This window comes from Falco punctatus (assembly GCF_963210335.1).
Source record: "Falco punctatus genome assembly, chromosome: 8".
NCBI classification, from domain to species: domain Eukaryota; kingdom Metazoa; phylum Chordata; class Aves; order Falconiformes; family Falconidae; genus Falco; species Falco punctatus.
Genome location: NC_137588.1, coordinates 23,789,557 through 23,814,100, shown reverse-complemented (window position 1 = coordinate 23,814,100; position 24,544 = coordinate 23,789,557). Strand labels below are relative to the sequence as shown.

Genomic DNA, 24,544 nt, shown 5'->3' with positions numbered 1-24,544 from the left:
CAGAACACACTGCGGTTTTTAAGTGAAAGTAGAGGAGATAGAGAAAATCACATTTAAATTGTCTGAACAAGCCCCCTGCTGAGAGAAAGGCAGAGGGATATTACATATATATAAATATATATATATTAGCAGATCAACAGATTTGACACTATCATGCCTCAGTTCCCCACTGCATACACAATTGTCTTACATCTGGTACTCAGGTGGTGCCTCACACTAAGACTGCACTGTTTTCTCCCAGAGCTATCAGGCTCCAAGACTGAGACAGATCATGCTTTTCATACTTTGTATTTACATTCTTAAAGAAATAGCTACTGTGCTTTTAACAGCGATAGGAAAATAACAGCAATAATGTTCTGCCCTGTAGGTTAATCTATGTGTTACCTAAAATATTTTCATTATGATCTTTGAACATATTTATTTTTTGAACTGTTGCAAAAGAATTTTGATAAATTTCTAGATGATGACTCCACAGTGCTAAGCAATCTTCGGATCTTATTGGCAGCCAAGGAGTCTTTTGCATTGTATTGCAGGGGCATCAAACACTTTGGAGCTGTAAAGAAACATGAAATCGTATTAACCACTATTTCCACCCTCGACTATTTCTCTCACATCCCTCAATTATTTTAAATTAAAGATTGGTAAATTTCTTCACTGTGAAGCATGTAGAATTATACAGTTACATAATCTGATGCAGTGTCAGTCCATGACACTTTCACTATTCTGTTTTTTCTTACCTTGTTCTCAGTTTCATGTATATAAATGAGGAGAAAGAACCGTCTCTTCTTTGATAGTTTCTGAGTACTTTTGATCCTCCTCGGGATGTGTGTGCATGTGTTTGTACACACACGGGCATGATGGGGTTCCCAGCTTGACCGTGAGAGCTTTTAGGTGCTGAGATAATGCAAATAATAAAAAAAAATCAGAGTTGATTGATGCCCTTGTATGTGTGGGTGTCTAATTAGTATTCCAAAGGCATTACTTCCAATTGGATGCAGAAATGTATGTTGTATGCCAAATATGTGATTCATACTGACTAATAGAATATAAGTAATAGACTTGTTTATTTATTTGAATTTAATTTAAAAGAAAATGTTTTTGACCATGCCTCTTCAAGATTGCATCCCTCTTCAAGCCATCATCCCAGAAAAATGCCACATACATGTACATTGAAATGAGTTTAAAGGTAGGGTTTGATAACTTGGAGGGCCATTCTCTCCTTGTGGAGCTAATGTATCTCCCATTACCATTAAATCGTGTTATATATGCATATTAAGGGAAGAATATTAGTGATTAATAACAAGCCATATTTTCCAGTGTGCTGAACTCTTTCAGGAACCAGTGAGGGTCCTGAGAGCTGCCTGGTTTAGCTAAACTGTACCTTAAATGAACATATGTTTTATAGCAGATCTTTAAATAAACCCAGTGGATTCAGTGATCATTTCAAGGTCAGTCCAGTCTTAACTTTTGACATATAGCAATGTAGCTAAGTGTGCTTAAGAGAAAGAAAGTGTATTTATTTCAGTGCTGTCAAATAGTGGTGGTTGGTCTGTCTGCAGCTCCCAAATTAGGCCATTTTAGCACTCAAAAACACTGTGGGTATTTTTTCCCCTTACTGGTTAATGATATTAACTAGTCATTGGTTCCTGAGAAAAGAAGGAAAAGGATGTGTGTTAGGCTCATAGCAACTTCAATTAGTTGTTAGCAAAAGATTTTATCCTGGTAGCAAAACCAGAAAAAAAAAAATCTTTTAAATTAATTTGAAGATGCCTACATTTAGAGAATGGCATTGCTTTAACAGGGCTATGCAAATGAGTCCAATTTAGCATCTTGTATTCAGCTGGAAACCATTGCTAAATGATCGGGATAGCCAGTCACAGATATTAAAATGAATTATATCTAATCTGAATTTTAGTCACGCTACATTAACTAATAGAAAGTTATTAACATTTCAAGAGAAAAAAAGCTTTTGCCTGCAAAATTAACAGTGGCTGAGATGTGACCTGTGAGCCATGCAGCCTGATCACTGTAATGACAGTGTAATGGCATATTTACATTAAAATCTCTGCAGCTAATATGTGATTCAGAATTGGACGTTAAGTCGAGGATTATTTAGTCTGGCCTGTTGGCCTTTCTCTAAGTAGTTTTTTTTTACTTCAATACAAATCTGAAACTTTTCATTTCATGACTATTTATGTGACTAGTTTCTATGGCTATGTCTCTCCATCTTTATATGGCCAGCTTACTCTTTCATTTTCCCCTTCCTTTTTCCAATATATTTATCTTTTCTTGCGGGCATGTACAACTTCAAGAAACCCACATTAGTTGCAAGCCAGTCAGGAAAAGGGAAATGTTTTTCTACTTCCTTTTTACTGTTAATTTGCTTCAAAAGCCAGTATGTTTTCATGTTTTCCTTCCTACACTTTTTAAATATACAGCACCCTGGAAAAAATGGGTAATTCAAAGCTATCTTTATCTGGATAGAAGAAAATGTATAATTATAGAGCTATTCTTACCCTTAACAGTCAATGACAACCTGCTACAGTTTCTCCTGCTACCAGTTCATTTCTACCAAACCAAAGCCTTGAAAGTTACAGACCTGATAATGTGGCAACTGTAAAATCTATAGCATTTGTTAAATCTATGGAATACTTGCATATATGAATTTGTTTGGTTCATTACTTAAAAGACACAGCAACATTAAAAAAAAGAAAATGCAGTGAAATTAAGAAGCTAACTGGATAAAATTATCACTTTAATTTCCTAATCAGAGCATTATTCAGAGAAGTCCAGTTTAAAGATGAGCTTGATTGGGCTTGTGTTGGTTATTTGTACAAAACAGGACATTTTCATAAAGGCTCAGACTCCAGCTGGACCTTCAGTGTTGAGAAAAATGCTGGATACATTTTATTAATGCAACTTTTTTTTCTTTTTTGTAATTTTAATATTTTATTTAATTTTTGCATTAAATATGTGTTTCATTGCCATTTTCTATGAATCCATAGGCAGATATTATTCTTCTGTGTGAGCTGCTTTTTTATTTTTAATGAAAACTTAAATAAAATGATAAAGCTAAAAGCAGTATTTAATGACCAAAACCATATACCTTATACATTACAGATCTGTGTATGTATTTACACACAACACCAGGCAATTATGTAAGTGCACAAATTCTATTAAAAAATAAGGAAAAGAATTGTCTCATAATTAGGTCTTCAACATGACGGTATTCCTATGAATTTTGCACTTGCTGTTCTTTAAACTTTAAATGAACAAGCAGGGCCTCATGTGACTCAACTTTTTCACTGGCTTGTTTTCTGTTTACAAAGGGCGCATGTTGTGCTTCTGCTGCAGCCTTGACATATGTCAATCACATAATAGTCATGATATAAATGCCATCTCACCTCCATTTCCCAATTAGAAAAAGAGAATTAATGTAGGGACATCTGTTTGACTGACAAGTATCTATGCAGATAGAGCTCTGCGCACAGATTTGTAATAAACACAGGTGCTTCGTTTACTGCAAATGTACAGCTTCATCATATTTCTGAAATCTTTATTATGATGCAGTCATACAATAAATGCTGATTGAACAAATAACTAGAAATTTCATCTGATACAACATGGTAATAAGCTTAACTTAATTTGATATTTCAGAAATCATCTCCTAACATCTGAATTTTCTGTTCAAAATGCATGAATAATACTGAGCTCAGAGCCAAAGACACCCCCCTCTGTGGTCCCAGGTGGACCACAGATGTTTTAGGCCCCATGGCCAGTAGATTCTGATGTAAGTGGAACCAAAGCAGCTTCCCTAATATTATGGGACTGCCACCAAGGGTCTTCAAAGGCCTTTACTTTTTTCCTTTTATCATACTTTGGACATAGTCAGGTACGTGGTAAAGCCATACCTATTCTGCATCACTTTTTGCTGAAAATTAGACCAGCCCCCTAAAAATAACACCAGAGACTTAATCTTGGCTATAGTTATAGGACTGAGTTGTCCCTTTTGCCCCCAGCTCAGTCCCTGACCACCCCCACCCCCATGGCCCACAACCCACTAAGGGACCTGAAATGCTCCCTCAATACTGCATTTTGTTGTAAAAATGGTATTTCCTTAGTTTAGTTACTGTTCTTTTTTGTCTGTAGATTGCCTGTAACAATTTCTGTCATTAATATTACCAATCTGAACGTTTTCTTTGCAAGGGCCAGGACCACTTCTTAGACTACTAGTGCGGCACATTTATTTCTATAAACACCTCAGTGATATTGTTACCTTCAAATTTAAAAGCCAGTTTAATTAGTTAGAAACACAAAGCATGTAAAAATGAAACTGCAAAATCTTTTCTCTCCAGATGGACTAGTAGTATCTGTGGAGAGTAGACGAGGTTAGGAAGACAAGACAGAGGGGCATCTAAACAGGAGTGAGCTGGAGATTCAAAGATAGGTTGGGTTGTTTGCCTATGTTAACCATCTTCAAAGCTTTGAACAGGAAAATGGTGTGGTTCTAACAGCAGGTTTCATTATGAAATAGAATAAAAGTCAGGGATGGTGAGCTTATTTTTGAGAGAGGGGACTGGAAAGATAAAATCTACCTAGTTGTCTGAAATGTTTTCAATTTTAAGTGGCTTTCAGAGGACCTCACTGAAATGTGGTCTTCTGAACCTACCAAGGCATGTCACTGGGAATTCAGCAGGCAAGAACGAGTCTCTCTCAGTAAGGTTCGTCTCCATCCTTAGAACCATCCTTTGAAAGCAGAGGTTTTCACAGGGTGCCAGTAATGGTGAGAAAATTCCTTTTATCACAGAGACAGGTTCACTGGTGAGACCCCTTCTTTAGGAAAATGAGTAGATTCCTATACTTAATTAACAAAAAATTCTCAGATGTCAAATGTTGATCTACCACTTACTCCTACCTACAAGTTTCACTGCCAATAAACAAACGGCCATCAAAGGAATTCTGCTGAATATTTTGCCTGGTATTAGACAAGACCATACAACAATAAATGGTCATGAACCTACTATTTTCTTTCAGGTGCTTCATTGTTCACATACCAAAACCATGCCAGAAGACAATGCTTCTCTTTGCCTTCTCTGTGGGTACAGAATGGTTTGAAATGAGATTAGCTTTTGAGATGTGGTTTTAGCTTTTTAGATAAGGATATCTGCCTACTTTGGTGACAAAATGCTCAAGGAGGCTCACAAATGAAAGAGACATTGTGCTCCTTTCTGAAAACTTCACAGACCTCATCTATCTCCTTACTGCCAGCACTGTGAAAGCTTGTTATTGAGCTTACTACGAGACCTGATTTCTCCCCAACGTGCACCTCCTTCCAGCTACTTCCTATGAAATTTGCAGAAGACATCGTTCCACTGGTGTCTTCTAAAGTGGTTTTGGTGTTATGTGATTTTCAGATCCTTCTGGGCTGTTCAAGTTGGAATGGAAGCTCTGGTTTCCTACATTTAAGGGTGGTTGTCTCAAATTGCACAGTTGGGCTGAGAAAATTTCCCAGATATTTTTTTTTTTCTGAGAAATTTCCTTTCCATAAATCAATGTTCCTTCACACAACCAAAAGGAGTAAAATATACAGACAGAGGAGTAGGGAGGGACAGGGATGTAAAGAATTCCCAGATAACTAAGAGAAACTGTTCTACTACAGTCTTGAGATTTCTGTGATAGTTTGGGGAATCTGCTTAAGTCCAACATCTTTAGGACATTACGCTTATCTTTATCAACTTTAATTTTTGTGACAAGCATATTTTTCAATGGCTTCATTTTCAACACCAAAGAACTATCAATAAGTGAATGAAATATCTATATAATTGTAATGTGCTGATTGTGGTGCTGATAAAGCCAGGTTCCTCAAGATTATCTGCAAAGAGATGCCATCTGAATTTATCAAAAAGTGTTATTTTCAATAAGTGGATTGAGTCTTTAATGGAGCCCCTTTTAAACCACTACCTTTTGTAGGATTCATTAATTAATACACTTGAATTCTCCCTTTACTCCCTCCCCACCACTGTTGCTTTACAAGGCTTCCTGTGATATTCTTTTATACATTATAGGGTTTCCCCACCATTTGTGACAGGCTCCATTCTCTGCCTCTGCATCTCTCCCTAAAGCATCCCCATGACTTTTCTGACATGATGCTGTACAAGTAAAAGAATCATTCTGAGAAGTCAAGCAAACAGCCTAAGCCTGTAAATGATCAACTCACCTTCCAGACCTTTGATAGGTCTAATTCCCTTTCTGAAGTCTAAAAAATCTGCAATGCCCCAAAACAAAGGTTAAACAGCTTGAAATTTTGGATTACCACTAGCATCCAAAACTAGGAAATACACATACAACCCTATAGGCCCATGAACTGGGCTATGTTATGAATGCTGAGCTGCCTTGTGCTTTTTTTCACTTTTACCTAGCTCCGCAGCTGCTTTGCCCACTGATTAAGATTGTAACTTCCTTCATACTGTTTTACAGATTCTAGTATCAGCAGTCCTTGACCTGATTGCTGGCTCTTGTTGTCACATCAGTCATATATAAATAAATCATAAATAATATGACCAGATCTTTCCTTATCTTATATGGAACTTGCAATTTAATGTTCTCTTGGTTGTTCCTTAATCCTGTTTTTCAGTGTTGGCACTCAAGGGCCAGGCAAGGATATCATAGATTATTTAAGCTACATAACAGGAAGACTCTTCTAAACTCCTAAAAAAAGAGTTGGGCAGAGAGGAGCCTATTGAAGTTCAACAAAGGCAAATGTAAGGTCCTGCACCTAGGAAGGAGGAACAATACGCACCAGTACAGGCTGGGGCTGACCTGCTGGAAGGCAGCTCTGCACAGCACTTTGCCCACAGGCCAGCAGTGTGCCCTGTGGCCAAGAAGGTCAATGGAACTCCGGGGTGCATTAGGAGGAGTGTGGCCAGCAGGTGATCCTCCCCTTCTGCTCCGCCTTGGTGAGGCCACATCTGGAGCGCTGTGTCCAGTTCTGGGCTCCCCAGTTCAAGAGAGACAGGGAACTACTGGAGACGGTCCAGCAGAGGGTTATAAAGATGATGAGGGGACTGGAGCATCTCCCTGGTGAGGAAAGGCTGAGGGAGATGGGCCTGTTTAGCCTGGAGAAGACTGAGAGGATATTTTATAAACGTCTACAAATATCTTAAGGGCAAGTGTCAGGAGGATGGGGCCAGGCCCTTTTCAGTGGTGCCCGACAACAGGACAAGGGGCAACAGGTACAAACTGAAACACAACAAGTTCCATCTGAATATAAGGAGAAACTTCTTTACCTTGAGGTTGACAGAGCACTAGAACAGGCTGCCCAGGGAGGTTGTGGAGTTTCCTTTTCTGGAGACGTTAAAAATCCACCTTGATGGGATTCTCTGCAACCTGCTGTAGGTGAACCTGCTTAAGCAGGGGGGTGGAGTAGATGATCTCCAGAGGTCTCTTCCTTCAGGTTCCCTGACCATTCTGTGATTCTGTGAAATCATGCTGCAGCTGAGCAGATGAAAGTATCATAAGCATGTGGAAAATTAGTAATTTACAAAGTACAAAATGCCTTATGACCATTGTCGACTAGCCTTATGGAAGAGAGGGACACAGTGATTAAAGAACTTGAAACCAAATGTCAGCAAGCTATTCACTTAACAAATAGCACCCTAATTCCTTCTTAGCTTTCTATGCTGTCACTGTAGCCACAAAAAACATAGCTTCTGCCCCCAAAAGATTATAATTTCTGTAGAAAATGTAAGAATTCAAGTAAAAAAAGAGAAAGCTGGAAATATCTTGGGGATAAAAGCAGTCTTGTGCATGTTCTGTTCATACTAGAATAATTGTTGGGATCTTCTTTTTCCTTTAGTCAGATGGGGAAGGAGTGTCAGAAAACCTGCAAGCAATGTAAGGGCCAACACCTTTACTGGGCCTCAGCTAGAAAGTATCTGTTAAAACCAAGAGCTTTAGGTGAGCCATAGGAGAGAAGGGAGACGAATGCACCATCAGGTCATGTAACTGTCACCTCTGACAGACCCCTCAGCTGTGAAGAGTCCACAGAAACTGCACCAGTCAGCAGCAACCACATCCAACAAACAGAAGACTTAAAAGGAAAAGCCCAACAGTTAGATGAAACTATGTGCCAAAAAGATGGAAAAGACAGCAAAGACAGTATGAAAATTCACAGTATTAAATAGTCCCCTGGCACGTTCTAAGGAGGAAAGTCCCACCCCAAAACAGTTGCATCCATGAGTCTGAGTTAAAAAAAAAAAATACTACTTAAAAAGACAAACAACCTCCATGCTTTTCTCCCTGTAATGCTTCACTTTTACATTACCTCTAAAATCCTTTTTTCCAAACCAAACTTCTGAGGATGAATCCTCACAACAGTCCCTAGTTCACCATCTGAGGTATGCGCGTCATCTCCCCTCTGCCTACACGAAGCATCTTTAAGTCAAAGTTGTACCAAGATCTTGGCTGTTCAGTAAACAGCCCAGTTCTTTAACAGGTTCATCCTTCTGAACAGGCACATGGAAGTGACCAGAATTAGCTTAGAACACGTTGTATGTTTGAATGCTAAAATCAGCAAGCTGACAACTGCCATTAAGGTAACATCAAGATTCTAATGGTCTGTTGGCATAATTATAATACGCCTGACTTAAAATACCTTTGACTTGAAAGCACAATATAAAGATTAAAATAACATAAAATAAACCGAAATAAAATAGCTCCTCCTATAGTTCTTAAATAAATTCCTTTTGTCCCACACAGTATATTTTAGATATAAATTGACAAATTGTATTGATCAGCTGTGTAGCTAATACTGTATTTATTTTTTTCTGATATTAAATTTTGGCCATTCCTAGTGTCACTGGACAGAGAGCATCATCAAATACAAACTTTTTAGCTTAAAATGTCTTTAAAAATACAGTTTGACTTTGACCTTTACAAGGACACTTCATGTAAAACTAACTCACAAACATTTCAGTCCTAAAATGTTAATGCATTACAAGGTTAATTGCTCTTATTAATCCATTAAAGAAGAACTGTATGCCCTTTCTTATATTAACCATTATTTACTTATTTCATTCTTATGTTCGAAGTCCAAAAGCGCATATCTTTGTTGCAAAAACTAACAAAATGTTAGTTAGGTAGGTCTCACAAAACTTCAACTGGATTCTATTTGTGTGCCTTCATTAGTGCTAAAAGTCTTGGCATTAAAAAAAACATGTGGCAAACAGGGTGGTCAGCAGTTTTTTTGAGATCACTTGCTGGAGTAATTCAAGTCAAAGAGGCTAACATATCTCTTATTTAGTTAAAAAAATATTTCTTTTTTTTTTTTTTTTTCCTTTGCCTGTGATTTGAGAACAAGAGAGGAGATTTTTATGTACATAAGTAGCAATGGTAAGCAGCTGTAAAAACCTCCTACCCTAAAGATTGATGAATATATGTTTCATTAACACCAGCACATCTGAAAGACATTTAACACTTTGGAAGACCAACTATGGTTCTTTAAAATGCCTCAGATGAAATGCCCTATGATATGGTCTTTAATGGCCATCTTATTACCCTATAGCGCCTTCTCCATTAAAAATTTGTAAAATCTTACCTACTGAATATACCTGACTACAGTCTAAATGATTATTTTGCTAGGATATTTGGAACTATACTTTCATGAGCAGATGTAAGATTTGCACCAGAAATATTTGAAAAGAATTCCTGAAATATTTTTTTAATTCCTTCATCCTATTTATAATGTTTTTCTACTTAAGACTTTAAAGACTCACCACACCCTCTGAATACTGAAGAATAGATAACCACAGAGCAAATGCTTTGTGGCCATCCCATTCCATTTTCATTGAATGTAGTTAACAATGAGCATATCTGTAAGGTTCAACATCTGTTTGTGGGTGTAGTGCAAAGAAATCCAGAAGGTGAACTGACTGGGTAACTATTTTCTACAAATAACATTTTCTGAGTTACTCTAGCTCTGATGCAGCCCTGGATGGAGGCCATCCACCCAATGCTTGTAAAGAGCTCTCCTCCAACAGAGCACATAGCAGTGGTACAGGTGGAGGGCCCTACAGGATGCTTGTTTCACACCCCTGGAGAAAAGATTGGCTTCCACTAATACATGTGGTAGCACTGAGGGCAGGCAGGCAGGTTTCCATGCAGACTCAGGTAAGCTTAAAGGCTTTTGTCCATTCAGAATGAAAAGTACATTGTACTTGACAATAAACCTGCCATTTGAAACCTCAGGGGTTTTAATCTTATAAATAATAGAGTTCAGAGAAGAAGGGTTTGCAAGTCTGCATAGCGCTGCCTGGAATTCAGATTTATGTAATGCACTCATAGGAATGTGGTGCTGAAACGCATGCAAGTGTTAGGGCATTTGAGATTCAAAGCCTATATTGCACAAAAATATGCAATGCAACACTAATATTCCTCTCTGTTATGCTATTTTCACCAGCTGCTACGAGAACATCCATCACTCAATGGCAGGTCAGAACTATCCAGTCCACTGCAGGCACTGACATAGCTTTTTACTTTCTGTTGAAGCCCCTGTTAACAAGCATGACGTCCACAGCAGAGGAAACTTTGAAATCTGTAAAATGAGCCAAAGGAGGTGCACATTACTAATCACATACAATAAAATCATTTTCAGTCATTAGGGCTGATAGCAACTCTTCTTTGTATATGCTAGCCTACGTATTTTGAGAAAATAAGAATAGCGGGGCTACTATCTTGTATTGAACAAGGGTTTGAAAAGATTAGTTCATAAAGTACATAGAAAAAGCTCTGGTTTACACATATAATAACAAAGGGTAAGAATTTAGAATTATTCTTCTTTGAGCATCAAGAGAAAATTTGCAGTAGTTCTACTGCAAAACAAAGTCACCCCCCAAGTGCATTCAGGCATCAAAAATAATTTCTACTGTTTTAGGATGTGAAAAATGTATTTGAAAAATTCAGCAGCATAAAAAAAAGTCTGTTCACCACATTGTGGGATATCTTTGTCTGGCAAGTGCATTCAGAAACTTGGGAGCATTTCTTTAACACTTTCCACTTTAAAAATCCAGAATATTAAAATGGCAAGCATGAAGCTGTCAGCCTATGCAGTTTCGCTGTAGGGAGGTTATCACATGCAGCTTTGCTGCGTTATTCATTGCTTGCAGCTCTTCCAATCAGATAACCTTAACAAACATGGTGCTATCAATTGCCAGATGTGGTACGTGCTATGCAGCCTCTAGTTTTTGACGGACTAAAATGGATCTGAGAATTCTTCTTTTTATGTTATCAACCATCAGTCACACTATGAGATTCACAAGGAGTATCTGGAAGTGCTGTCAAGTGCCAATTAGTGATGTTGCTGACCCAAAAGATAAAGAAGATTGTAGAAGAAGCAGCCCAGTATAATTCTCCACTCCACTGTCCTTAAAGTGGACCATCGTTTATGGATGTACTCCTGTAGATGAAAGGGAAATAGGAGGTCAGTGTTTCCTGTCTTCAACAATCTTCTGCAATCTTCTCATCATGAATTGTAAATAGTATCACTATGAACCTACTCTTCCTGCACTGGAAAGCAGCGCAAACGGCTCAGCAAAGCCAAACGCTGATAATATTGTTTCTCAGGGCACAGAGCTGAAGGCCACACTCTGTCCTCCACTGTCATGCTGTGTATGGGTCCGCATGGGTGGAGCTCACCCCGGGCCCTGGTAGTGCCCTTGCTGACTCTTCACCTCCTCCCACTTCCCCATAGCTGTGGGGTATGTTCACACCATGCAGCTGCTGGGTTGGGAACCTGAGCTCTTCATCATCTGAAGGCAATCTGAAGATTGATGAACAATCAGTGGAAATGTCTTCCTCCTTCTCAGAGCAATTCTCAGCACAATCTGGCAAAATGTCATTATCACTTAATATGGTTTTATCACAAGGTGTTCCTGCTTTCAAACTGCAAATGATTTTTACAAGGTCAAAAGCAGAATATCATGCCCAGGTGTTCACCATCTTGAACTGTAGAACAAAAACCGCCTTCTTAAAGAGGCAACATTGCTCCAGTGCACAGAGAACACCTGACAAATTTGGATTTGAAGGGACCAGCCTATGTGCAGTCCTCTCCATCTAAGGGTTACAGCATCCAGTAGTCAGCATAGATACAATGCATTATTAATTAGCATATACAAATCCTATTTATATTAAAAAAGCTTGCTTAGTGAAGGAGACATAATTCCTATTATTACCATCCCAAATAGCAGAAAACAAATATTGTATACGGAGCTAATAAAAATACAGGATAAGAGCAATATCTATGGAGTATATTTGTACTCTACACACATTTTTTTTATGTGGGACCACTATTTTTCATGGTAAATTATGTATGCTAACAGAATCTTTCTGAGCGTACCCGTGCACCTGAATGGCAATTTTCTGAAAGAGCAGTGCTGGAGAGACATATCATCTGGATCTATGGTACTTATGCTACACAGCTATTGTATATGCAATTGGTTTGTGACTTTTTAAAATATGCGTGCATGGAGGGGCTACAAAATTACTTCAGAGCTGCCTGGGCAAGCATAAGGGGGTTCAGGTCTCTCCTTCATACCACAAAGTCCCCAGTTTACTATCAAACCAGCAGTGCATAGTCATGCTCCAGAGTCCACTGAAGTTGTGGTATCTCTCCACTACCACTCTGGTTCAAATACCATTGAAAGCAGATGTTGCACAAACATTAAACAAAGTTGAACAGACTTGGAGCTTATTCATGCATTGGATTCTATGAGAACACAGTGGAAACCTGTCAGTAATGCAGGAAAGACCAGATCGAGCTGGCAGACTATCTCCCTGTGTGATAATTTAGCATAAGAGCAGAACTATTCCCTGGAAGGTGCCAAACAATTAGAGGACAAGTCACAACAAAAAAGGCATTCCTAACCAGTGCAAACATTTGTCAAGGTATGGAAACAATTTACAATGTTTTCAGAACCGTGGTTCAGGTCAGTTCATTTTTATACTCTCCCATATGGTTCTGCTCCTTCTATTTCCAGAGTGAACCCTATTTACCTGGATGGTTACTGTAGAAAATATATTGTTTGCAGAGAAAGTGAGAGTCATCAATAAAGAAAACTTCTCAAGATAGGTATATTGAGTATGTGTATTGGTTTGATCTGACAAGGGAAGAAAATGGCAAACAACTTGTTTTCTGCTTGAGAGGTATCTAGGAGCAGAGCACCGGTCAGATGCTGTATTGTGCCTTCCGGAGGATTAGCAATAAAAGCACTATTTGGGTGGAGAGAGGAAATAAAAGTGGCTTTCAACCACATTTTTGCCTTTATGAAACTGAGCCTGCCAACAGACTAAATAGCATTTGTACAAGGTTTTCACTTCCCCTGCAAGCCTGAAAAGAGAAAAGATGAGTTAAATCCTTCCACGCATAACTGGCAGCACAGACCACATCAGGTGGTCATGGCTCTGCTGTCCCCTAACATGAAAGCAGAAAGGTGATACGCATTTAAAACCAAATTCTGTATGCCACACCACTCATGGGTCTGGACTTACTTTGCTTTCCTCATCACAAATGAACTGCCAGCCATGCCTTGATGGTGGCTTTCAGCCTCTGAATACCAGCAAAGCAATGTTCCTCTTGTTCCTAAGCATAGACCTCACAAAAACCACTATACCTTTTACAGTCATCCTTGGAAAGCTAATTTTCTTCCATAATAAAGTTCAGGAAGTCTAAACACAGGGCAATGATTGCTCCAGATCTATGCTAGATTAATATAGAGTATTCAAATTGCTTAGGAAATGGGGTATTTTTTTTTCCCTAATGAATCATGCAGTATGTTGTCCATACTTAAATGACACATTAGGTTGGAATTTCAAGCTTTTGTAGGGCAGAAATGGTCTTCATGGAAGACAGAAATAAAGTTAATGATGCCAGAGTGGCTTTATTCTAGCTAACTTGCATGAAACTGGCACAAAGCCCTGAATATTAGCCTATGATATTTGCAAAAAAAAGCAGGAGTTTGGGCTGTTAGAAAAGCTTTCATTGATAGCAACTGCAACATATTAATCCTAGACAAGGGAACTACAGTATTTAATTAAAAATGGAAAGGAATAATAGTTTAGCACCTCTTTCAGAAAAAGTGAAGTGCAATGGAAACGGAGAATGTCTTCTCCATGAAGCTGCACTGAAAAGTACTTTTGCATTCATGTGACATTGAGAAACAAATGACAAAGAATTTTCCATTAATAATTTAATTTGGGGGCCAGAGGGCCATCAATAACATCATAAGCATGTAACATGGAGCCAAGTTTATCCCTGAGATAAGCAATCACAGTAGAGTTCCTTTACAGCATGTTTGAATTTGAGTCTATGGAATGCAGAATTTCAAAAAACATTTTAAATAACTGGTAGGAGCAGCTGCCAACCCACCTCAGATCATCGCGTCTGTATGCTAAATACTTAAAACACAGAAAAATGAAGCTGTAGCACTGAAAAGTGGAGTATTACCAGGAAGTGCTGAACATCTCCACCTCCCACCTGTATTAAAAGGAGACACAGAAACAACAGTCAGTCATCATCCGGTAGGATTATTACAGCATTAAAATTCAGCCCTGGTGGCTAAAACCAAAAACGCACTCAAATTTCTGAGGAAAATTTAGCCATTCAAGTTGAAGATCCAGGTTAATTTTGTGGTGCACATTTAACACTGAAAACAAGGGTTTTTAGCAGAAAGTATGTTGAGTCGAGGTGATGTTCAAATTTGCTAGGGAATGATGAAGTGAGGTTAATAATCCAAAATCATAATTTTTGATAGGACTAAGCTATGCACACAGAGCCTTCAGTTAAGCGTTAAGATGTAACTCACATCTACATTCAGCAAAACCCTCTGACTCATAGGCGTGTTGTTCCTTGAGGGCTGGACAACTGGATTACTCTTTATTTTTTAAAGATGGATGGTGGCGATGCTGCTGCTCATCTTTTATAGCAGTGGTTAAAGCACTCACCCAGAAACTGGTGAGCTGACTACGGTTCAGCGACCTCCTCGGTGTGAGTGGGTTCAAACCTACAGCTCCAGCCTAGTCTCTGGCTACTAAGTTAAGCTGCAGTTGCCGAAGGTTTGGGGAAGGAGGGCAGAGAAGGGAAAAGAGAGAGGCAGTCTGATTCCTGCTGAAGCTGCATGGCTGTTCAGCAAAGGATACAAGATTTATAAGGCCAGAAATAAAGAGAGAATTAGAAAAAAAGGGGGCTTGACTATAGCCTAAACATGAGGGCTTCCACTGGGAGAAAAAAGAGCCATCCTCTTCAACATTTTTAATGTTGCTAATTAGTTTTAAACCAGATTTTACGGTAATGTTTTCCTGTGTGAGATAGACACACTCTTTGATACATTTATAAAATTTAATGAAGAGCACCATCTGTAGTAAATGCCTGATGAAAGAAAGCAATGGGATGTGCAGCTACACACCACTCTGGGTGACACTGTGCAGCACAGTCACCCCAAGAGCCACCCACATCACTGCCTGCACTGAGCAGCGCATTGTCCCTGTGCCCCAGGAGAAAGTGTGTGAGTCATGTGGAGACATGTTTTTGGGCTACAGTGTCCCCACAGGAGCTTTGTAATCTTCTTGCCAGCTGAAGGACACCTGGGACGCAGGATGCCCTGAGACTGGGGACCATGCAGCTGTACTGGTACCAAGTGCTGGCCTTGAATCTAAGATTCATCACCACAAGGAGTGTAGAAGTAGCTGGCAAAAAAAGAAAACTAGCAGTGGAACAAGGACAAAGGGAATGAAATTGTAAGAGGGTACTCACGGGAGCAAGTAAAATCAGCTGCTTGCTGAAGGTGCTCTTCACTGGGAAGAGGAACTGGACTTAGTGCCAGTCTTCTCTCACACTGACTGTGAGAACAGCAACAGGATTGAATGACTGTGAGTGAAAGGAAATCCAGAATCAGGAAAATTAGAGGATGCCATTTTTGTAGTCTCTTAAAAGAGGATAAAGCCTAATGAGATTGGTGTCTTGTGCATTAAATGTTGTTTTGTTTTGATTCCTTCCAAATTCATTCACCAGTCAGGTTACAATTATCACTGCCCTTAAAAAGTACCTCCTAATTCCTCACGGTTGTTCAGTCAGGCACTTTAGTTACTCACTATTTGGGGCAAGCATTAGCAATTTCACAGGTTTACTGATTTCCTTTTTAATTTAATCTCTATTTTATTTAATCCTAAAGAATCTGGAGATCAGGAGCTACACAAAGAATTGCCTCTTTGTGAGAAGTTTGCTTTGGTTGGCTGTCAGTGAATTTGTAGCCACAGCAAAAGCTTTGATACACCAGGGAGAAAATCATGCTTTTACCTAATCTTACCAAACCAACCTTGTTCAGATTGATTCAGTTTCCAGCCTTGGCTCTGACCTCACCCTTACCCTCAATCCTGCCTCACTTTCACACTGAGTATTTTATACAGCCTCTATTTTCTCCCTGCATAGCCTGCCCCCAACCCCCGCCCCCAACCCAACATCTATGTTCTACTCATCAACCATTGCTTTAGAAATCTTCAGGCTGGATGGGCAGGCATGCAGTGCTGGCAGGTGGTGTAGCTGTTAGGCAGCCTTGTGTATCACAAGAGATCTGATGCTATCAAATTTCTTTTCCCCCAAAGACTAAAGAGAGTAAGCCTTTGTAAGCATGCAGGAGGGGGATGAAAACAGTTTGTCTCCTGAGCAGTCAGCCTTTGTCATTTTACAAATGAAATCACTTTGGAAATTTAGAGAATTAATATCATAATGAAGACGGGAGTACCCATTAGGGTGGTCTAATGTTGCTCTGGAGATATATGATGGATGTCCAGTTGCTGTAAGCCCTTATTTGCAGAGAGTCACCTCTGTAGTTGCCATTATTAGGAAGTTGTCTGAAGCAGAGGATCAGACACAACCATTGCAAGATGAGATAGTGTTTGACTGGTTTCCAGGGAACCGAAGGATACAGCCTTAGTTGTACCTGTCACTATGGCTCCCAGCTTTTTTCCCCCTTAATGTCTTTTTTAGCTGTAGGAAGTTTCTCTTTAAAGATTCACTGCTTCTCTAATAGCACAAAAAGCAGTAATAGGAACATAAAAAAATGTTACCTGGATTGCAAAAAAGCTTCCGTTTATTGCAAAACAATTGGTATAATTCATCATCAAAGGATTGCAATATGCTGCATTAGTTAGCTTTTGCAAATAAATATAACCATGAGATCTAACCTGTGGTGTACTGCTTGCAGTAACTGGAAATATTCACCTGCTCTGTCCACTTCTGGACATACCTATCACACTGTCAGAGCAGTGATGTCGTGATTGCCATTCCTGGAAACACAGCCTAAAGAAAGTAGTACTTCCAGGAATTATCTTAATGGGCAATTGAATCATCATTTCTAGCACTCCTGCATCTTTCCCAGAAGGATAGTTTTCCACAGGCAATGATTCCAGTTAGAAGAAAATGTGGATATCCAAACCCCAATTCTTATTCCTTCCTGACTGGTTTGCAAAGAACAGAAGCTTTATGCAGATCTTAAAATTAGGCAGAAAGGCACCTAGGACATGTGAGGCTGGAAGGTGTCCAGTACAGTGATTTTGCCTGCACTTCATTTTATAATAGCTATTCTACCCAGATAATTTATTTTCTTCCAATTATCTGTGTTCCTTTAATAATTCTCTACTGGTCACTAACATCGCTGCTTTGTTGTGTTATTTCCCAGGAAGCTCAATTGCTGGTGTAAGTTGTCGTAGCTGCATGTCTTCCATAAGGATTTACACCAGGGCAGTGTCTGCATTTTAAGAAAATCAGGTTAAATTCACTAATGTCTAGACTTTCTCCTAGCTATGGGGGTATGCAAGGCAGCTTGTTGTTGCTAGCCTTTTCAAATAAATGTGACATGATGGGTCCACACTTTGCTCTCTATATAATCAGTACTGATTTGGGGGAATAATCAGTGGTAAATAAAAATGAGTGCTGTTGAAATACCCTTTGTGTGTGTTCTCATGAATTACTCATGAAACAAAGGTTACAAATTTCTGCCCCTGATACAGTAATGGATCTGTACTGCTTTTATTTTATTTTATGTTATTTTTGTAATATATGGAGCGGGTGTGTGGTGTGTGTGTGTGTGTGTGTGTGTTTTGGTTTTGGTTTTGTGGTTGGGTTGGGTGGGGTTTTTTTTCCAAAATTCTGTTTCTTACCCCTAAATCTTCAGTTTAGTGGTCAAATTCACCTTGGTGGGAGCAAATGCAACTCTATCGATAGCAATGGAATTGTGTCTGCATATGTCAGCCATGAATTTGGCCCCATATTTATTGGAAATACCTGGGCTGTTGTGATATGATGTGGTAAATCATGCTGAGAGCAAATCAAACAGACAGGCTGTGGCTGCATCACTATTTCATACAACTCAGGTCATAATGGACAGGACAATGCTGTACTGTGAAATTCAGTGCTAAGGAAAATACATTCTTTCTAACCTTTTATGAAAATACTCCACATCCTTCAAAGGACAATTTAGGCAATGTGAGCACTGGTGGAACTAGTGCAGGAGCATTTAAAAGGCAAATAGAAAAACACCATTGCCCAGGAGGAGAACGAGCGTCTGTAGATATTCCCATGCTTTTGCTGTTCCAAAATTCCCGTCAACTGTTGCATACAGCCCCCAGAAATAAAGCTATTCACTCTCACTACAGCAAATGAAAGTGATGCAACATGCCAGTCTTCAAGCCCAGCAAACTATAAATGTATTATCAGACAGAGAAGAGCTAATGAAAACAATCACATTAAACATAGCTCTTCAGTGCTTGGTGCTCAATAAGTGAGCAGCAGGCTTTCTCTGTCTAGCTTACAGAAAACAGGAGGTAGCAGTTTGCAAGGAGCAGCGTTTTAATGTGATTGGACTATAACAGACAATCTATTTACAGCATGCTCTGGGGAGCTTATAAACAAATGTTGAGTAATTTCAGCCAGCAGTAATTACCCTTGCAGCTGACAAGGATAGCATGATACTTTCTCCTTCACCTTCAGCCCAGTCCAGAAGGCACTGTACACAATGGCACCTCTAATTATTTCTGCATTTCTATGGCTAAAGACCAAAGTGTGTTATTAGAGAACATTTTAGAAGCTTTTTAAAAGCTTGTTTATTGGGACAATTAAAAGTCATCACTATGACAGCAAATAAAAGGTTCCATTCCTAGGCACGTGGCTGCAGCCGGGGGTTTGCCTGCTTACCTTGTAAGCCTTGCCTACATGAGGGAAAATTTACAGCCACCCCTAACTGCTGCTAATATTGGTTCAGCAGCACCAGCACTAGCAAGGTGGGCAGCCCTCGAGTACACAGAACGGGGCTTTATAAATATCACGTTACCTAACCCTGCTTAGAGCACATGGAGTAAACATCATACTTAAAATGCTGTTCACTCACCTATTCTCAGGCTCCCAATGCAGCCAACGGTAGTGGCGGTGAAGCCGTTGCAGCGGTGAGAAGATGTTTTTGTAGAGCACCTGTGCTGCAGACGAGGCCTGAGACAGCGTGGCTTTTTGTCTTCTGTTGAAACAAAATAAAAAGCAAGTTCTAAAACATTCATTAACTCTTAATTACTGGTGAAATACATTGGCCCGGGTTTTTTTCTCCCAGGCACTGGACATATAAATGGGTTAATTCTGGGCTGGATGCAGCTGCTGCAAGTGAGTCAGCAGGAAGGTGGGAGCAGGGAGGGAGGGAGACCTGGGCTGTGGTGGGCCAGGGGACAGGGCACTGCCCTGCATAGCCCTCCCTTTGCTGGATAAGACCCTTCCCCTTGCCTTGGCTACACAAAGGCAAACCGAGGTCTTTTGATTTCCCTAAGTCATCAGTACCTGGTGCAACACACCACAAGGCATCTCCCCACCATTCGGGATTAATCCCAGAGCAATCAGGTGACACTTACCATAATTTCAAACGCCCGCTTCCCACGGCACAGCCCGCCAGCTCCTCAGGCACCCGCCGGCTGGCCCAGGCTGCTCCGCGCCAGCCACCGGGGCTGGTGCCCGAGCCCGCTCCTCCAGAGCCAGGAGAAAGCGCCGGTGAACCCCCTCTGCCAGACGAGGTACTTGAGCCTGTGCAATTCCGAAATGCAGGTGCTTGTGGACAGTAACTTACAGATAAAACAGAAACAAACACTCCCCCTTACCCTCCCAGTTCCCTGGTGGTAACCGTGCTGCCAAAAGGAAGGTCTCCAGCCACAGGGAGACCTCAGGAGCCTGTGCCATCTTGGGCCCTCTCATTTGGCCCAAAGCACCGGGGTTTTTATTCCAGTTATATAACACATACTACTCGATTTTCATACTGTGCAAGATACATTTTACCATGAGAAATACTACTGCTATTTCCAAAGAGTAGTTTTAAAAACATACAATCGCTACTCATGGCAAGGCGAGGCGTCATCAAAGTGATTGCTGTGGGCAGTGATAATTAACGGAATGATCAAGTCACAAGACTGCGCACCACAACTTTTATTTAACATTGTAATACAGTCATATATGAGCCAAACTATCCAAAAGTAATTGGGAGAGGCAGTGAACTGTGATGTGTGCTGGTTTGCAAACACCATGGACAGTTTGGCGTTTGCTGAGCTCCCATCCGCCTCAATAAATTCAGTTCAGAGTCCTGCTATAGGAATTGACAGCAGATATCTAATCCACAAAAGTGGATTATTTACATTTTTTGATACGTTACATTGCATTACATCCTGTCATGTTGCATCTCATCACAAGCAGATATAATATCGCATAACATGATGTGACATGATGACAGACATCAGAAATGTTTTTTGTTGTTTTGGGTTTTTTTTTTTAAGATTTTATATCTACTATCCAAAATATTTCTGAGTGATTTCTAGGAAGATCGAGCAGATAAGGTGAGTGCCTGGATTAGGCGTTCCTCCAGCAGCTGCTGAGCTGCTTCTCCCATGCATTGTTTTAAATCGAGCCGCCTTGTTCTGCAGCTTCATAAAATCTTGTCAATGCAATTTTGCACACATATTGCAAATATTTTTAAAAGATTCATTAGGAGGGAAACCAGCAGAACACATGTTCAGTAACAGCATAAAATTATAACAGCTGCTGCAAATTACCTTGGCTGAAAGGAACCCCCAGAAATGCATTGCAAACTTTAACAATGTACTCTAGCTGTTGATTGCTCACACTGTCGCTCGCTACTCATTTCTGAGACACAGTTGGTGGAGGAACATTAATTTGTCCTTGTTCTTGAGACTGGCAGGTGTCACTTTGCCCAGTGTGGGACGTGAGTGACAGATATTTTGCAGCTGATGAAATGAGAATGCAGAAATTCAAGAGTGCCTCTGGGATTTCACTGGTCATTTGTGGCCAGCACAAGGGCAGGGCCCGCTGCTTCGCTAATGCAGGACTGGCTGATGTTGCTGTTGCTGCAGGCTGCCGCAGATTCACACCATTTTAAATAATATTTGTATTATGAAGCCTTTCACACACACACACACATACACACACACACAAACACTTGATGGTATTGTGTGCTTCGCTTCTTTCTAGACTAATACCATCTGGGAAATTGTTCTAATTGTTTTTCGGGGTTTTTTTTCCTTCTGTTGTATGCTCAAAAGGATTTTACCTGCATGTGCTGTCTTTAATTCTCTGAATAACATAAATAGAATTGACTAAAAGCAAGACTTAAGCTAACCTAGGGGAAACTGATTAAAACCAAGAGCAATATTAAAAAAATGCAATTAATAAAATCATCTCACGATACAGAGGTTTAGGAAGAGAGTGAGGAGAATTATGTCAATTGAAGTATTTCTTTCAACTAATTTAAGAAAGCAGAAAAATGTGTTCCATGTGGAAATGCACAAGGCTTAGTGAAAATAAAAAAGATACTAGGAAATGAACAATACTGCAATGTTAAAGAATTAAGAATGAGATTTGTTTAATTTTAACACTATCCTGTAGTTCATCTTTATCTTTCCTTTACCTCAGAGCATTTTCTTTGCAGGCAATGTAGTGGCTGGGATTTTTAAACCACCCCTTCACCCCCCTAAAAAAAATAAAATAAAATTAGGAAATACAAGGAAAAGAAATTGTCTAGAGCTGATGCCTCAGATAGATATTTTCAAGCTTAGTTTAAATGTTAGGGTTTTTTCCATTCAGCAACTCTATGTGGAAAGAGAGAAGGGGTTAAAATGTTCTGTAGTTCATAAAATACTTTTAATAAGAACTAGAGTGCATGTTAGAAAGAAAATTATTCTTTCAATGCTTTTAGCTTTTTATTTAAACTATGTATTATTTTAAAGGTGATGATTTTCAAGAAACCCCAAAATTTCAGGACAGGGTCTCATTTTGCTAACCAGGTTAAATGCAGTGTACATAGAACAGTGTAATCCAGAGAACCACTAACAGCATTTTCAATTGTGATAAAAACTTATTAACATATTTGCCTCTTTAATGATTAACTGTCTTTGAATATTAAGAGATTTTTACAACGTCTTATTCACACTGAGGAGGCTCTGCAAAAGGCCGAGCTTTTTCTTTATTTTATAAGTGTGACTTTGTTTGATATGCATTCTGGTTTTAAAAGAACCATAATATTTTAATCGATCTCTCTGTAAAGATCATGATTATTATAAATGAGATACAGTCGTGCACATCAAGCCTGACTGGTAGATAGGAGGTCATGAGTCAGGAATTATATGAAGAGGGGAAGCAAAAACTAGAAAATTTTCTAGCATGATTGTTTAAAGGAACTGTTACGTACGCTGGCACATGAATTCAAGACTTCAGTTACATGTCCAGAATTATCACCCTTCATTTGCTATTGATTTCCTTCAAAGCAGCCCTGAAAAAAATATAATTTAAAAAAAAATAAAATTAAACCCATATATTTATTATGAAAACCATGTATTTTTACACTGAACTCTTCAGAGTCGTGAAATAGATGACATTAAAAATCATGGCAGAGAAATATCTGATGAAAATGTTGATACAAACCTAGGCTGTGAAAACACTGGTTAATGCCATTTACCAAATCTTATTTTATTGTAGAGAATTACTTACGTTAAATAATTTGAAACACACATAAAGATAGCATCTGTTAAGATACGAGATAGGTATTTGAGCATAATTCCATCATTAGAATTGGAAAAATTATGCTGAACAGATTTTTTTTTCCTATCAAACCCCTAGTCTTCCAAAACTAATACTGTTTTATTCATACACATGTGCAAGGACGCACACACACACACACACACACACACACACAGACAAATATATCTGCACATTTTCACTTTGTATTCCCCCCCCTACTTACAAATGCAAAGATATACTGTTATTCTGTGGAAATCAAATATTTTTTCTAGATGGTGTGCTTCTTTAATTAAACTGTATTCTTTATAGTGATCAAATATAATTAGCAGTAGCAAGTATTTAATGAAAACAAACTGCTTTCCTTTGAAATTTTTCCAACCCACTGTACTTCAAGTCTATAGCTTCTCCAAGAAGATCATTGTATCATAACAACTGAAAATAAGTATAGGATTAAAAGCTTGTCAGGTACTGCATCATTTCAGACAAAAAAAAATAGGGAAGGTAAACAGTAGAGAACCTGATTCATGTCAGGTACAAATTCTATCATTTAAGATATTTCTTCCAATGAAACAGTACTGTTAGTGGTTCAATGTGCTATAGATCTGTCTTTTAACTACCCTATTTGATATCATTACGTACTAAGACATTACCCCAGTATCTTTGATTATTACTGAGTGAGATGAGAAGAAAGTGCACTTACACCGGACTCATTGACAGCGAGGTGCTATAACAACTCTCCTGTAATTAATTGTGAGTGAAAGGGGGTTTGGTTTTTGCAGCCTCGTAAAACTTTTCCCACATGGCTGAACCCACGGTCAGGAGACGTTAGGCAACATTAACTGCCTGCACATTTCTGCAAGGCTCTGGAGGAAGCGGCTCGGCACTGGGGCTCCAATTCTGAAAACCCTGGGACACAAGACATCAGCATCTACCTTTCATCTTAGCTGAGATTTGGAGAGGGTTCAGACCACAGAGGCTCCTTAATTCTCACTAATTCATTTGCTTTCCTGATTCACTTGGCTTGGGATAACCTGCGAATGATAATGAACCTGTAAGGGGAGCGCTTAGTCCCTTGCCTTTGAATGTGCTCGGCATGGATTGAGGGCTTTCTGTGAATCTTGCAAGAGGAAAAGAATCTTATTAGCACTGATTGCCAGTCATGAGGTTGCCTCTAAAAATTGCTCTTGTATTTTTAACTCTTGCTTGCTTATAACAACCCCAGCTAAGGAGAGAGATGTGTTGTTTACACATCAAACATGGCATTGTTCTCAACATTTACTCATTTCTCTTTGCAATTTGATCTAATCATAACACATTTGCTTTACGTATGTCATTACTATACCACTAGGAACACTTCATCATTTTTCCCATGATTATTCCACAAGTTCATAACTAGCCAAGTCCTCATCTCTTCACCCCCAGCTAAACATCCTCTTTGCA

At 39.3% G+C, this 24,544-nt stretch overlaps 1 protein-coding gene across 8 annotated transcripts in view; it reads right to left on the bottom strand.

The window, feature by feature from the left end:
* FIGN (fidgetin, microtubule severing factor) overlaps positions 1–24,544 on the bottom strand; it is a 216,509-nt gene that overhangs the window by 15,568 nt on the left and 176,397 nt on the right. For 7 of the 8 annotated variants that reach the window (XM_080399118.1, XM_080399116.1, XM_080399121.1 and 4 more), the window contains one exon: positions 1–24,544. This exon is cut by the window's left edge and continues 15,568 nt beyond it; it is cut by the window's right edge and continues 70,236 nt beyond it. The gene's annotated coding sequence lies outside the window, so the exon portion shown is untranslated. The other variant, XR_013929967.1, reaches the window with a different exon arrangement.